Here is a 13,812-nt window from a genome sequence, read left to right on the forward strand (position 1 = left end):
CCACAGGACCTCTGGTGGAAGACTACGATGAAAATGTCGAATATCATGGCGTAGACTATGGAGGCAACAACGAGTATTATGAGGAGGAATATCCTCAGCCAATGGATGCGGAGGAGATGCCAGAAGTGGTGGCGCTCTGCGACTAGGTGGCCACTCAACAACAGAAAATCGACACCCAAGAGGGTAATATCGTCGCCCTACAGGAGATGGTTAACGCCATGAGGGCTACTTTGGCGGCCCAAGGGGTGCGAGTGGACCCCATGGCGAAGTACCAGCCAGGCAGCCAACTGGTGTGTCACTTGTGCACCCAGCTAGAGTGCCACCTATCGACCCAGCTAGTGTGCTTCTCGAGCACCCGGCTGATGTGGAGCGAGATCCGCCAGCTGACATGCCCCCGTGAACCCAGCTGGAGTTGGAGCCCCACCTGTGCCGTAAGATCGTGGCAAAGGTAAGGTCGACGAAGACCCTGATCCCAAGCAAAAGAAGGCTCGTCGGACCCCCGAAGACAACCAGACCTTGAGGCCAACTAGTAGGGATAAATGCCTAGGTGCCCGAGGACACCGCTAGGCTGTCATCACCCGTGGAGCCCAGGGCGTTCTACCCAAGCGCACCAATACGGATCACGCGAGGCCTGGAGGTGGTGTCCCCCCAGCACCTCGCGCATCACCAGAGGAACAATGGCCAAGGAGCCAACAAGTGAAACATCTCCGTTAACTGAGAATGAAACATCAATATCTCGGTTAACAATGAAAATATTGATTCCGCCAGGGAAACAAAAGTAGCATACCCCGCGGGCAGTGGTGCATTCCGAGGTCAAACTGATCTACGAGATGACTTGAATGCTCGTAGGGGTAACAAGGCTCCCGGGTGCGAACCCGAGAGGAAGAGCTAACTAGACCTCCGAGACAGTCTCAACACTTGTAAGAGAGACAACCCGACACAAAGTGCCAACCAAGACCGCGACCCCCTCCGTGCGGATTTAGAGAGCTTGAAGAGGATAATGCTTAGAATGGCTCCACAAGAGGGCCATGACTTCGACTTGGAGGATGAGGGTGGGGAGCCATGCGATCCTCACATTTTTGAAGACCTGTTACCATGAGGCTTTAAGATGTCTACCACACATCTTATGATGGCAGCACGAATCCCATCGACCACCTTTCGAAGTTCAATAGGTTGATGTCGGTGCATCGCGTCTTCGAAGATGCCAAGTGTCATGTGTTCTAGTTAACCTTGACGGGACCAACAGATGAATGGTTCAAGAAACACAAGCCAGAATCCATTCATTCGTGGCACCAGCTGTCATCTTCATTCCGAAGACAATTTGTAGCTGCTCGGAAGGTGAGCTTTGAGGTCAATGCTTTGGCCAACATAAAGTAGGGACCCTTCGAGACTCTTAAAAGCTTACATCAAAGCTTCAAGGAGGAAGTTGTGAGAACCAAGAGGGTTGACGACGACCAGCAGCTGATGGCCTTGCAGGCCGGCATTCGTGCGAGGTCTCTGTTATGGGATGACCTCCAACGAAGAGGATGTTGTAGGCTCGACGACTTCATTCTTCGAGCATGAGAGTATATTAACTGGGAAGATGCCCAGATTAGAGCATTTGGTGGGCCTGTCACCTTTCCCACTCTGACGACGCCAAGCCTCGTGGTTTCGGGGACCCAATATCCACCCTACACTCCTGTCCAACTGAGTGTGGTAGGTCTTGCTAGCTGGCTTTAAAGTCACCCCACCCGCTAGTTTCAGTGCCCCTCCGATGGGAAATGGAGCAACACCCACTGGATACATTGCTTGTCAGCCTGCATTCAGTGTTGGAGTTTTTGCTCCATCCCAGTCAACCAAACCCAGCGAGACCCCTAGCAACAGTAGATGCGAGGACAAAGGCAAGGGCAGAAAGCCCAAAGGAAATGAAACTGTGCATACAGGACAGGGAGCTGCCCCTAATGAGAAGTATGTCTCGCAATACTTCTAGTACACCGACTTAGTGGACTCTCGAGAGAACATCTTTGTGGCCATGGAATAGCACGTCAATTACCAGAAGCCACAACCCATTCAGAGAGACAGGAAAATGCGAGATCCCAACAATTTTTTTTCGTTTTCATAACGATGTGGGGCACCACACCAATGAGTACCGCCAACTCAAGGATGAGATCGAAAACCTCATCAAACTGGGACACTTCCAGCAGTATGCTCGGGATGGAGCACGCTAGCCTCAGGCCCTGACCACGGGAGCACCTGCACAGCTCGCAACTCCCCAAGCTCCGCAACAACAGATAGTCCACGAACCTCCCCCAGTGAATGGGCGAGTAGGGACCATCTTTGGAGGACCCCACTTGGGGGGCACCTCCCAAGGCTCGTAGAATAGGTATGCACAGGCCTTAAACCATGACAATGAGGTGTTGGCATTAGCTAAATGTCTAGCCCAGATGCTAAGGATGCCCAACCAAGTCATCACATTCTCCGAAGACGATGCTTGAAGAGTGCACTTTCCACACCATGATCCTTTGGTGATCGAGAGCCAGGATTCCAATAAGATAGTGGCGCGGATCCTAGTGTACAACGGGAGTTCAGTGAACATCTTATTCAAGTTGGCCTACGGGAAGATGGGATTGACCACAAGCGACTTGTTCCCGTGCACCTCAACTCTATATAGGTTCTCGGGGGAAGGTCTCATATCGATGGGCCAGATCAAGTTGCCAGGCTTTTTAAGTACTGGACCTTCGTGGTGGTGGATTGCTCCTCGGCGTATAACGCCATCTTGGGGCGTCCAACCTTAGTGGAGTTTGGGGCAGTCACCTCCATTTGGCACCAGTGCATGAAGTTCCCCTTGGAGTCAGGATTGGCACAGTCCGAGGAGACCAAAAAGAGGCGAGTCCAGTAATGGTAGTTGAGGCGTTGGCCCCCGAACATCCTATTTTTGAGAAGGTGGAGGTGCAGGTTGTTCAGGTTGATGAAACCAACGAGTTGGACCCACGGGTTCAAGAAGAGAGGACCCTGCCCCGACCATTGCCAAGACCTCCACTGGCCACTCGCCATTCTCTATGGCCTATGGGTATGAGACCATGCTCCCAGTTCAGGTAGCAATCTCCACGCACCGACGGGATACGTTTGATCCAACCACAAACCACACTTTACTCCGAGAGTCTCTGGACCTTGTGGAGGAGCTCCGTGAAGCTTCTTAGCTTCGAGTAGTGTCCTACCAGCAGAAAGTAGCCAGATCTTTAAACTCTAAAGTGAAGGATAGAAAGTTTGGGGTCGGAGATCTGGTATTGCGAAAAGTCTTCTTAGCCACTCAAGACCCCCGTGCGGGAGTGCTGGGACCTAACTAGGAGGGCCCATACCAAGTTGAGAGCATTGTATGTCCGGGGACATATAAGTTAGCCCAACTGAATGGGGAATTGATACCCAATGCCAGGAATGCCGAGCATCTTCGCCGGTATTACCAGTGGTATAAGCAGTAAATTTATTAGTTTTTGTAATCTCCTTGTAGCCTTTGAGCACAGTTAATGATAACCGTGTAGACAAAGCACGGTAAATTTTTTTGAGGTTCTGCTTATATTTGTTAGTTTCCTTTATTCTGTATGTACTACTCGCAGAGCACCCGCTCGCTGGCTTTGACAAGTGAATGCAGACTAGTCTCTGATCACTTGGGGGCATGAAGTTAGGGAAGCCTCGCAGAGTACTAGTCCTTGCGGAGGATGAACTAGGAAACTAAGCTTGTCAAAAGCGGAGTAAGCCTAGTGTTAATGCCCTGAGAATAGAATAACCTAGGAAACTATGAAGTCTTGAGTCAGCGACCTAAGAAGCAAAGCTTGTTCAGAGCGGAGTAGGCTTAGCATCTAGATACTAAAGACTTAGAATCCTAGTAGTGTGAGAGAGAACTTGGGTAACCTCCCGTGGACATTGCGCCCGAGGAGCACTGACCAAGTCCCTTGATCTCGAGATGTGAACGGAATACTGAGTCCCCTGTACTTGGTCTTGAGGCGTGGGCTTAGATCACCTCCCGTGGAAATTGTGCTCGAGGAGCACTGACCAAGTCCCTTGATCTCGAGAAGCGAACAGAAGACCAAGTCCTCTGTACTCGGTCTTGAGGCATGGACTTGAGTCACCTCCTGTGGACATTGCGCCCGAGGAGCACTGACCAAGTCCCTTGATCTCGAGATGCGAACGGAAGACTGAATCCTCTGCACTCAGTCATGAGACATGGACTTGGGTTACCTCCTGTGGACACTGGGCCCGAAGAGCACTGACCAAGTCCCTGGTAAGCCGCAAGCAAAAATAGCATCGAGAAGTCGATGACCTGGGAAGCTAAGCTAGTTGACGAGTGAAGCGACCCTAATGTCATGAGACCCCATGGCTAAGTGGCTTGGGAAAAACCCAGTGCTGAAGAGATCCAAGTAACGCGAGATTGGATTTAGCATATTCTCCCAAGGAAAGTGCGTGTGCGAGGAGTAATAACCAAATCCCAATCCTCGAGATGTGAACGGAAGCCCGAGTCGTTCGTACTCGGGCATGAGCCTAAGTCGCCTAAGACTTAAGCAGAATACTTTGCAAGAACTTGGCACTGATTGCTTCAAAATCATGTGAAAATGGACTTAGGATTACCTTCCGTGGATTCTATGCCCGAGAAGTAATAACCAAGTCCCTCGATCCCGAGAAGCGAATAAGGGCCTGAGTCACTTACACTCGGAGTCAAGAATCGATCCTAGGAGTAAAAAACCAAAGTAGCGCACGTACAAGCTGAGGTTGTATCCCGAGGACACCGTGCCCAAAGAGTAATGACCAAGTCCTATGATATCGATATGCAAACGGAAGCCCGAGTCATTGGAACATGGAGCTAGACCTCAAGTGCTAAAACTTGAGTATTGCAAAAAACCTAGTCTAAGGGCGGGGAACTCGATTAACTTAACCTGGGATGATGAGTTCACGACTTCCACGTGATTAGGACCTGAGTTATGCACTTGGAGGCAAACTAAAAGGCCCGAGCTGACCCACCGGTGACCCCGTACCCGGGGGGCAGGTAGCTTAGTGTGAATGACCTCCTAGGGGCCAGGGTCATTGGGATTCTAGGACACAGGACGACATTAAAGTTACCTTCAAGGAAATCGAGCCTAGAAGACAACACTAAATGTCCTAAGCGTCAAACACTAAGGCAAAACCCTATAGTGTAACAGACCTCCTAAAAGCCTGAGTCTTTGAAACTCAAAGGCGTAGGATAGCCAAGTGCCCTCACTTGACACTGCATCAAAGTTACTCTTAGGACCACGAGCCTAAGAAGAAACACTAAATGCATAAGTGTCTAGACACTGGCAGGAAGATCCTTAAGCTCTAAGTACTACAGGTTGACCCCGTCCTGAGTTGTTGGGACTTGGGGATGTACGGTCACGTCAAGTGTATCACTTGACCTCGCGTTAAAGCTACTCTCGAGGATCGTGAACCTACAGAGCAACACTAAATGCCTAAAAATTGTCGAAGTACTAAGAGAAGTCGATAAAGAATCGAGTCTTCAAGACTCGAGCATAAGACCTAAGTCAACGACTTGGGACTCTCGTGAGTTACGTTACATTGAGTTGAATTAACAAAGTCCAAGTTTCCTATTTACTAAGTGTCAATTCGATAATAATAGTGCAATCATGGCAATAAAGTAGTGCAAGCTGCATAAGTTTAAATGGACAAATATTTACAACAGTGCTCAGGGACTCGAGCATTAATTGTTTATACCTCAATAAACTATCGGACACATGCCTACTTAGCTAAATATATAAAGCAAAACTACTAGGGCCCTTGGCCTGGAGGAACCTCTACCACCAGCTCGATCACGGGATCAACTTTAGGGCTGCGACCCGCCGCCGCATCTTCCCTCCCCTTGGCCGCCCTAGCCTCCTCTGCCTCAAGGTGCGCCTCGAGCATTGTCCTCATGTTGGGCTCCTTGGTGAATGAGAGATCCATATCTCTGTTGCTCTACCACGCAATAAAGAGTGTATCATCGACTATCACATCGAGGTCCTTTTCTAGTTCTTCTGCTCGGAGACGGAGGTCTTCAACCTCCTTGGCGAAAACTTCAGCAAGAGTGGCTGCTCGTGCATCATCCTCCCTAGCCTTGGTCAGCTCCTTGGCGCGGGCCAAAGACTCCTCCTGGCTTAACCAAAGCTCTTCATGGGCCTTAGCCAACTTCTCCTCCACTTCCTAGGTGTGACCCGCGGCGTCCTCTAACAACTTAGAGAAAGTATCCTCCAGAGTGGACAACTTTGACCGCTCGGTGGCTAGCAGAGTCTCCATCTCGCAGACACGGGCCCTTGTGTCCTCCACCTCCTTCTGGAGTTGCAGGTGCTCCTCCAGTGGGACCACAGTTTCCTAGAACTGCATAAGCTATTCTCGAGCCTCCTTCAACTCAAAGGACCACATCAGTATGAGGTCCCCGAGCTGTTGGTTGAAAGCTGCAGTCCGTGCCAAGTTAGAGTATCAGATCAGTAAAAGAAGCTGATGAAATAAATAATGGACTGAGAGAAGCACTTGAAGACTTACCCTTATGGAGGAGTGGCGGCTGGCAGCTATCAATGAAACCTCGTTGTTGCTGCCACAACGAGCGAAGCTACGGGAAGGCATCTTGCACATGGACCCCATTATCCCTTGGAGGAGCTCTGTGGTGAGCGGAGCAGTCTTCCCTCCTATTCTCCCTGCGAGGAAAATCTCTAGCTCCTCGCGGATGGGAGGAGCAACATGATCCTGCGGCTGGTCCTCGTGCAGGAACTCAACGAGGAGTCTGAAGTCCTCACTGCCCTCATCAATACGGGTGTTGTAGTACTCCACAACCCATTTATGCTTCTTGAAGTCTTCCTTGTCATAGTGCTTTAGGAAGACTATCAATCGAGGTGCCCTGACCGGAGGGCAGTCGGGCACCTTGGAAGGGATTTCCTTACCCTTTTTTGGGGATCCCCCTTCTTGAAGGGGGGAAACCTTGTAATTCCCTACTACCTTAGAGCCGTTACTAGGTGAGTTTAAAAACGTGCAATCACTCGCTAATCGAGGCTTTTAAAGCAAAAGTGTAATTAAATCATAAACAGAGTAGAAACATTAGAAAAAAAAACTCTATTTCATTAAAAATCATAAAAGTTTAACACTTGGGATCCCAAAATATTGTTTAGAAATATTTACAACATATAAGTACAACCAAGTCGACTAAACGACAAAATCTAGGTTTTATTACAATCATCTCCCAAAGTGGCAGCCAGGCAGGCCAAACATGTACACGCCGCTTCATGCTTGTTATACTCCTGGTTGGTTGGCTTTCTCCTTGCCCTTACCTGCACCACAGAGCACCCGTGAGCCGAATCCCAGCAAGAAAACCCATAAATAGATAACATATGCAAAACAAACACATAGCATATATAACAGGCCATCAATAGGCTAAACTCATACGGCTAAGCCGTCCCAGGCGCTTTACCAGGCCCTGGGTTTGCGGTCAACACCGTGAGGATACCCAGGTATCCTTTAGGGTCTCGCCCTGGCAGCTCACACTCCACGTGCTCGACGCTGCTCCCGGCCCCTTGCCGCACTTGGCCTTGCACTCAACGTGCCCAACGCCGTTCCCGACCCCTGCCGACCTCGGCTTTCGCCATTCCCGGCTCTTGCCGAACATTCACATAATCACATTCATAGCATAATAAACATATTCTGAACACTAACAAATTCAATCAATGGGCTACGCCCTGCAATTCAGACATATTGGGGCTCAGCCCTGCATACAAGTTCTATGGGAGCATGGGTTTTCTTACCTGCGTCCTGAGCTCTCCGAGCACCGATATCCCGAGCACAGTCCTCTAACTTGAGCCTCGCCGAAACCCTAGTCACAACACATTAACAATATTCATCCATCAAGTTCTAATCCATTAAATAACTTTGAGCCATAACTCTAATCTCCGAAACCTTGAATTCTATCAATCCGGGTGATAAAATCCATCCCGAGCCTTAACCTTTGAGTTCCCAAGCCTAAACACACTTAAAAACACAATCTGGAACTAAGAGCCGTGGCCCTACCCACAAGCACCGCGGCTAGCCTCGAAACAGAGGCTAGCACCTCCCTGAAGCACGCATGGGCCACGGCGCTCTTGGCCAAGCGTCGCGGTGAGCATCAAACACCATGGCCGCGCACGCACACGGGCCGCGGCATGCCCCTCCTAGGGCCGCGGCCCTCGCCTCCAAACCCAGAAATCTCCATCTTTTCCTGCATTTTCCTCAAACCAATTCACCCAAAACCAAACTAGCAATTCCAGATTATCACCACAAAGGTTATAACACAGTATTAGCATCAAAACCCAACAAAGTCTAGCCCCAAACTCAGCCAAGCAACCAAGAACAAATTTCAAACTTAGCTAACATGCAAACTCAGATATTCAACCTTAAAACCAGCTGATAATTTGACACAATTCAACATATTAGGAACTTACCTTTGCTAGATTATACTTCTGAGCCAATCCTCCAAATTCCAAGCTACAATTCTCCAAAGGCCCAACTTGAAACTCTGAATTTCCTAGCTCTCTTCCTCAAGATTTTCCCCTTAGTACAGCTTTGAGAGTAAAGAGAGAGAATGGTGGAGTCTAAGGTCGGTTTCTCCAAGTTTCCCAACAGTTCTCTTATTTTGTTTTATTTAACTTAAATCTATAGGGTTATCTCAAGGCTCGGGGTACCGGAAACGTCCCCGAGGCCAAAACGGTAAATTTCCCCAATATTCCTTCCTAGACATTCTATCCTCAAATATATCTACAAATATTTATTTCCATAATCCGATAACCCCATAATACATCTAATACCCAAAATACCCCTCGACTCGCCCTGAGTCGGATTCTCAACCCCATTGTGATTTTCTGGCTAACCGCTCCCCAAGACTGTCTCGGATCGTGCTACACAGAAATATATCACATGCATATCATATTTATCACATTTACGCCCTCAACGGACTAAAATCACGAACATACCCCTAATATCCAAACGGGGCCCACATGCACATTTAACTCAACTAACACATGCATCTCTATCACATACTCACATAAATTCACATATTAACATATTAAATTATTTATTGCCCTCCAGGCACGCTAATCAAGGCCCTAAGCCCTATTAGCAAATTTGGGTCGTTACAACTATCCCCTCCTTACAGAAATTTCATCCTCGAAATTACCTAAACAACTCGGGATACCACTCCCTCATCTCTAACTCAAGTTCCCACGTCACCTCCTCAACCTTGTTGTTCCTCCATAGCACCTTCACCAAGGCAATGGTCTTGCTCCGCAAGACTTTATCTTTTCGATCAAGAACCTGAACCAACTTCTCCTCATAAGATAAATCTTGATCAAGCTCCAGATTCTCATAACTTAGAACGTGCGTCGAATCTGACACATACTTCCGAAGCATAGATACATGGAAAACATTATGAACCCCTGATAAAGCTGGAGGCATCGCTAGTCTGTAAGCTACCTCTCCAACCCGTTCCAGGACCTCGAAGGGGCCAACAAACCTAGGGCTTAGTTTGCCCCGAACACCAAACCGTTTCACTCCCCTCAAAGGTGAAACCCTAAGAAACACATGATCACCAACTTGAAATTCCACGCCCCTGCGTTTCAGGTCTGAATAGCTCTTCTGACGATTCTGGGAGGCGAGCATTCGCGCTCTAATCTTCTCAATCGCCTCATTGGTCCTCTGAACCATCTCTGGACCCAGATATCTCCTTTCACCTGTCTCATCCCAATGAACAGGTGATCTACACTTCCCTCCATAAAGCATCTCATACAGATCCACTCCGATGGTCGCCTGATAACTGTTGTTATACGAGAACTCGATTAAAGGGGGATACTTACTCCATGATCCCCCAAAATCTAGCACACAGGCTCGCAACATGTCCTCCAATATCTGAATCGTCCTCTCAAACTGTCCATCTGTCTGAGGATGATAAGCGGTACTAAACCGTAGCTGCGTGCCCATAGCCTTCTGCAGACTCTCCCAAAACTTGGAAGTAAAGGTGGGGTCTCTGTCAGATACTATCGACCTCAGAGCCCCATGAAGTTGAACAATCTCCTTCACATACAACTCAACATACTGCTCCACAGTATAAGTTGTCCTAACAGGCAAAAAGTGGGCGGACTTGGTATACCTATCCACAATCACCCACACCGAGTCATGCTGTCCCACGGTCCTCGGCAAACCAACCACAAAGTCCATGGTGATATCTTCCCACTTCCATTCTGGGATCCCCAGAGGCTGCAACAACCACGCTGGCCTTTGATGCTCAGCCTTAATCTGTTGACAAGTTAAGCATTTGGCCACATAATCCACCACATCCCTCTTCATGCCCGACCACCAGTACAAAACTCTCAAATCCTGATACATCTTTGTTGTACCCGGGTGCAAAGAATAGGGAATGGTATGCGATTCATCTAAGATCTCTCGTTGGATGTCAGAATCCATCGGAACACAAATCCAACCCTTGTACTTTAGTAACCCCATCTCTGAAATAGAAAAGTCCTTAGTCGCTCCGACTAAAGCATTCTCTCTGTGACCTCTCAACTGGGAATCTTTCCCCTGCGCCTCCTTGATCCTCTCAAGGAGTGTAGACTGAAGAGTGATGTTGGCCAACTGACCAACCACCAACTCTATACCTGCTCTGGTCATCTCCTCAGCTAGCTTATCAGATATCTGCCTCGAAATAAACAACTGTCTTGGGCCTTTCCGACTCAATGCATCAGCCACCACATTAGCCTTCCTAGGATGGTATAGGATATCACAATAATAATCCTTAACCAATTCCATCCACCGCCTCTGCCGCATATTCAGGTCCTTCTGAGTAAAGAAATACTTTAGGCTTTTATGGTCAGTGTATATCTCGCACTTCTCACCATAGAGATAATGTCTCCAAATCTTAAGTGCGAACACCACCGCTGCTAACTCCAAATCATGCGTGGGATACCTCTGCTCGTACTCCTTTAACTGTCTCGATGCATAGGCTATCACCTTACCAACTTGCATCAACATGCACCCCAAACCCTGTCTGGATGCATCACAATAAACCACAAACTTCTCATCATTTGTCGGCAAGCTTAACACTGGCGCGGTGAGCAATCGCCGCTTCAACTCCTTGAAACTGCTCTCACATCTGTCCGTCCAGACATATCTTGTCTTCTTCTTTGTCAGTTCTGTCAACAGCGTAGCTATTCTAGAAAACCCCTCAACGAACCGCCGATAGTACCCCGCTAGGCCCAGAAAGCTTCTCACTTCAGGAACATTGCTCGGTCTAGGCCAATCTCTGACCGCCTCAATCTTACTTGGGTCAACCAGGATCCCCTCCTTACTGACATTATGGCCCAGAAATGTAACTTGTGGTAACCAGAACTCACACTTACTGAACTTAGCATATAACTTATGCTCCCTCAACCGTTGTGGAACCAACCGCAGATGATGCTCGTGCTCTATCTCTGACTGAGAATACACCAGGATGTCATCAATGAACACAATCACAAACTTATCCAAATAATCCTTGAAAACCCTATTCATCATGTCCATAAAGGCTGCTGGGGCATTGGTTAATCCAAAGGACATAACCAGGAATTCATAGTGTCCATACCTCGTTCGAAAAGCAGTCTTTGGCATGTCCTCCTCTTTAATCCTTAACTGATGGTAACCTGATCGGAGGTCTATCTTGGAGAACACTGTTCTTCCCTGTAACTGATCGAATAAATCGTCGATCCTAGGTAGTGGATACTTGTTCTTAATGGTTAACTTGTTTAGCTCCCTGTAATCAGTACACATTCTAAGGGATCCATCCTTCTTCTTAACGAACAATACTGGAGCACCCCATGGCGAGAAACTCGGTCTGATGAACCCCAAATCAAGTAACTCTTGCAGCTGAATCTTCAATTCCTTCAATTTCGCTGGAGCCATTCTGTAAGGTGTCCTAGATACTGGCTCCACTCCTGGTACTAATTCTATAACAAAGTCAACCTCCCGCTGCGGCGGCAACCATGGCAAATCTACCGGAAACAATTCCGGAGACTCACACACCAATCTAGTCTCACCCGGTCCAACCGACGCCACCCTAGAGGTATCCACAACGCTCGCTAGGAATCCCATGCAACCTTCCTGCATCAGGTCTCTAGCCTTTAATGCTGAAATCATTGGTACTCGCGGTCCACTAACTGTCCCCACAAACACAAAGGGTACCTCCCCTTCCGGTTCAAAAGTCACCATTCTGCGCTTACAGTCAATCGTTGCCCCATACTTCGATAATCAATCCATCCCTAGAATTATATCAAAGTCATCCATCTCTAACTCAATCAAATCAACAGACAGCTCCCTACCATCTACCTCTACTGGCAATGCTCTAATCCATTTCCTAGAGACTACCAATTCTCCTGTTGGCAACAAAGTCTGAAATCCCCTAGCATACACACCACTAGGCCTACAAAGCGGATCTATCACTCTAGCAGATACAAACGAATGGGTAGCCCCTGAATTAAACAATGCAGTATACAGAGAACCAGCACTAGAGATTTGACCTGTCACTACTGAGGGGCTAGCCTCCGCCTCGGTCTAAGTCAAAGTAAATACCCTGGCAGGAGCAAGACTGTCACTCTGCTTCTGCTCCTCCTTCTTGACTTAAGGGCAATCCCTCTTCATATGACTGGCACTCCCACAAACAAAGCAGGCCCTGATCCTGCACTCACCCTGGTGTCGTCGCCTGCACCGCGGACACACTGGAAAGCTCCTCCAGTTGTCACTTCCAACCTGACGGCCAGTAGAAGCACCCCGTGCCCTCCTATCTGAGCTGGGAGGAACAAAGGAATCTGGGGCCTTCCTCTTCTGCTCACTAGAGCCACCACCCTGACTGGATCCAACAAATGGTGGCACTGTCCTCCTGGCATCGCGCCTGACAACGCTCTCCCTCCATATCTGATCCTCGGCCCTCTCAGCTGTAAGGGCCTTGTCCACTACCTGTGCATAAGTAGTAGTCACTGGATCCAAAGTAATATTCACATCGTGGGCGATCATAACATTCAACCCACGTACAAAATTGTCCCTTCTTGCCGCATCAGTCGGCACTAAATCTGGCGCAAACTTCGCCAATCTATCAAACTTTAAAGCATACTCTGTCACTGTCAATTGGTTCTGAGTCAAGTTGATGAACTTGTCAACCTTCGCAGCTTGAACTGCCACACTGTACTACTTCTCATTAAATAAATTTATGAACTCTTCCCAGGTCATAATTGTTACATTCCTTCTCTGAACCACCACGTCCCACCAAATGCGGTCATCCTCTCTAAACATGTAGCTAGCACAAGCTACCCTCTCATTTCCCTGAACCCTCATAAAATCCAGAATTGAGGAAATCATATTCATCCACTGCTCTGCCCACAGTGGGTCTGGTCCACCCTCGAAGGTGGGAGGATGCTATTTCCTAAACCTCTCATACAAAGGTTCCCACTTATTCTCCATAGCAGATTGAACCAGCACTGGCACCGCAACCTACTGAATCGACAGCCCAGTGACCTGAGGTGAGGCCTACTGCCTCAAATGTCGCAGCTCTTCCTCTGTTCGCTGCAGTCTCGCTTCCATCTCGGCAAACACCTCTTGCCAATTCTGTGGGGCAGGTGGAGGGTCCTGACCCTAGTTGTCATCCTCGGCCCTACTGCCGCGGAGTCTAGATGATTGTCGAGGCATCTCAACGAATATGCCTGCAACCAATGACACCGCTCATCAGGCATGATAACAACATCCAAAATCACCTCCCAAACACATCAACCATCCACAAACAGTAATTCACATAAC

Source organism: Humulus lupulus, chromosome 7 (genome assembly GCF_963169125.1).
Source record: "Humulus lupulus chromosome 7, drHumLupu1.1, whole genome shotgun sequence".
NCBI lineage: Eukaryota > Viridiplantae > Streptophyta > Magnoliopsida > Rosales > Cannabaceae > Humulus > Humulus lupulus.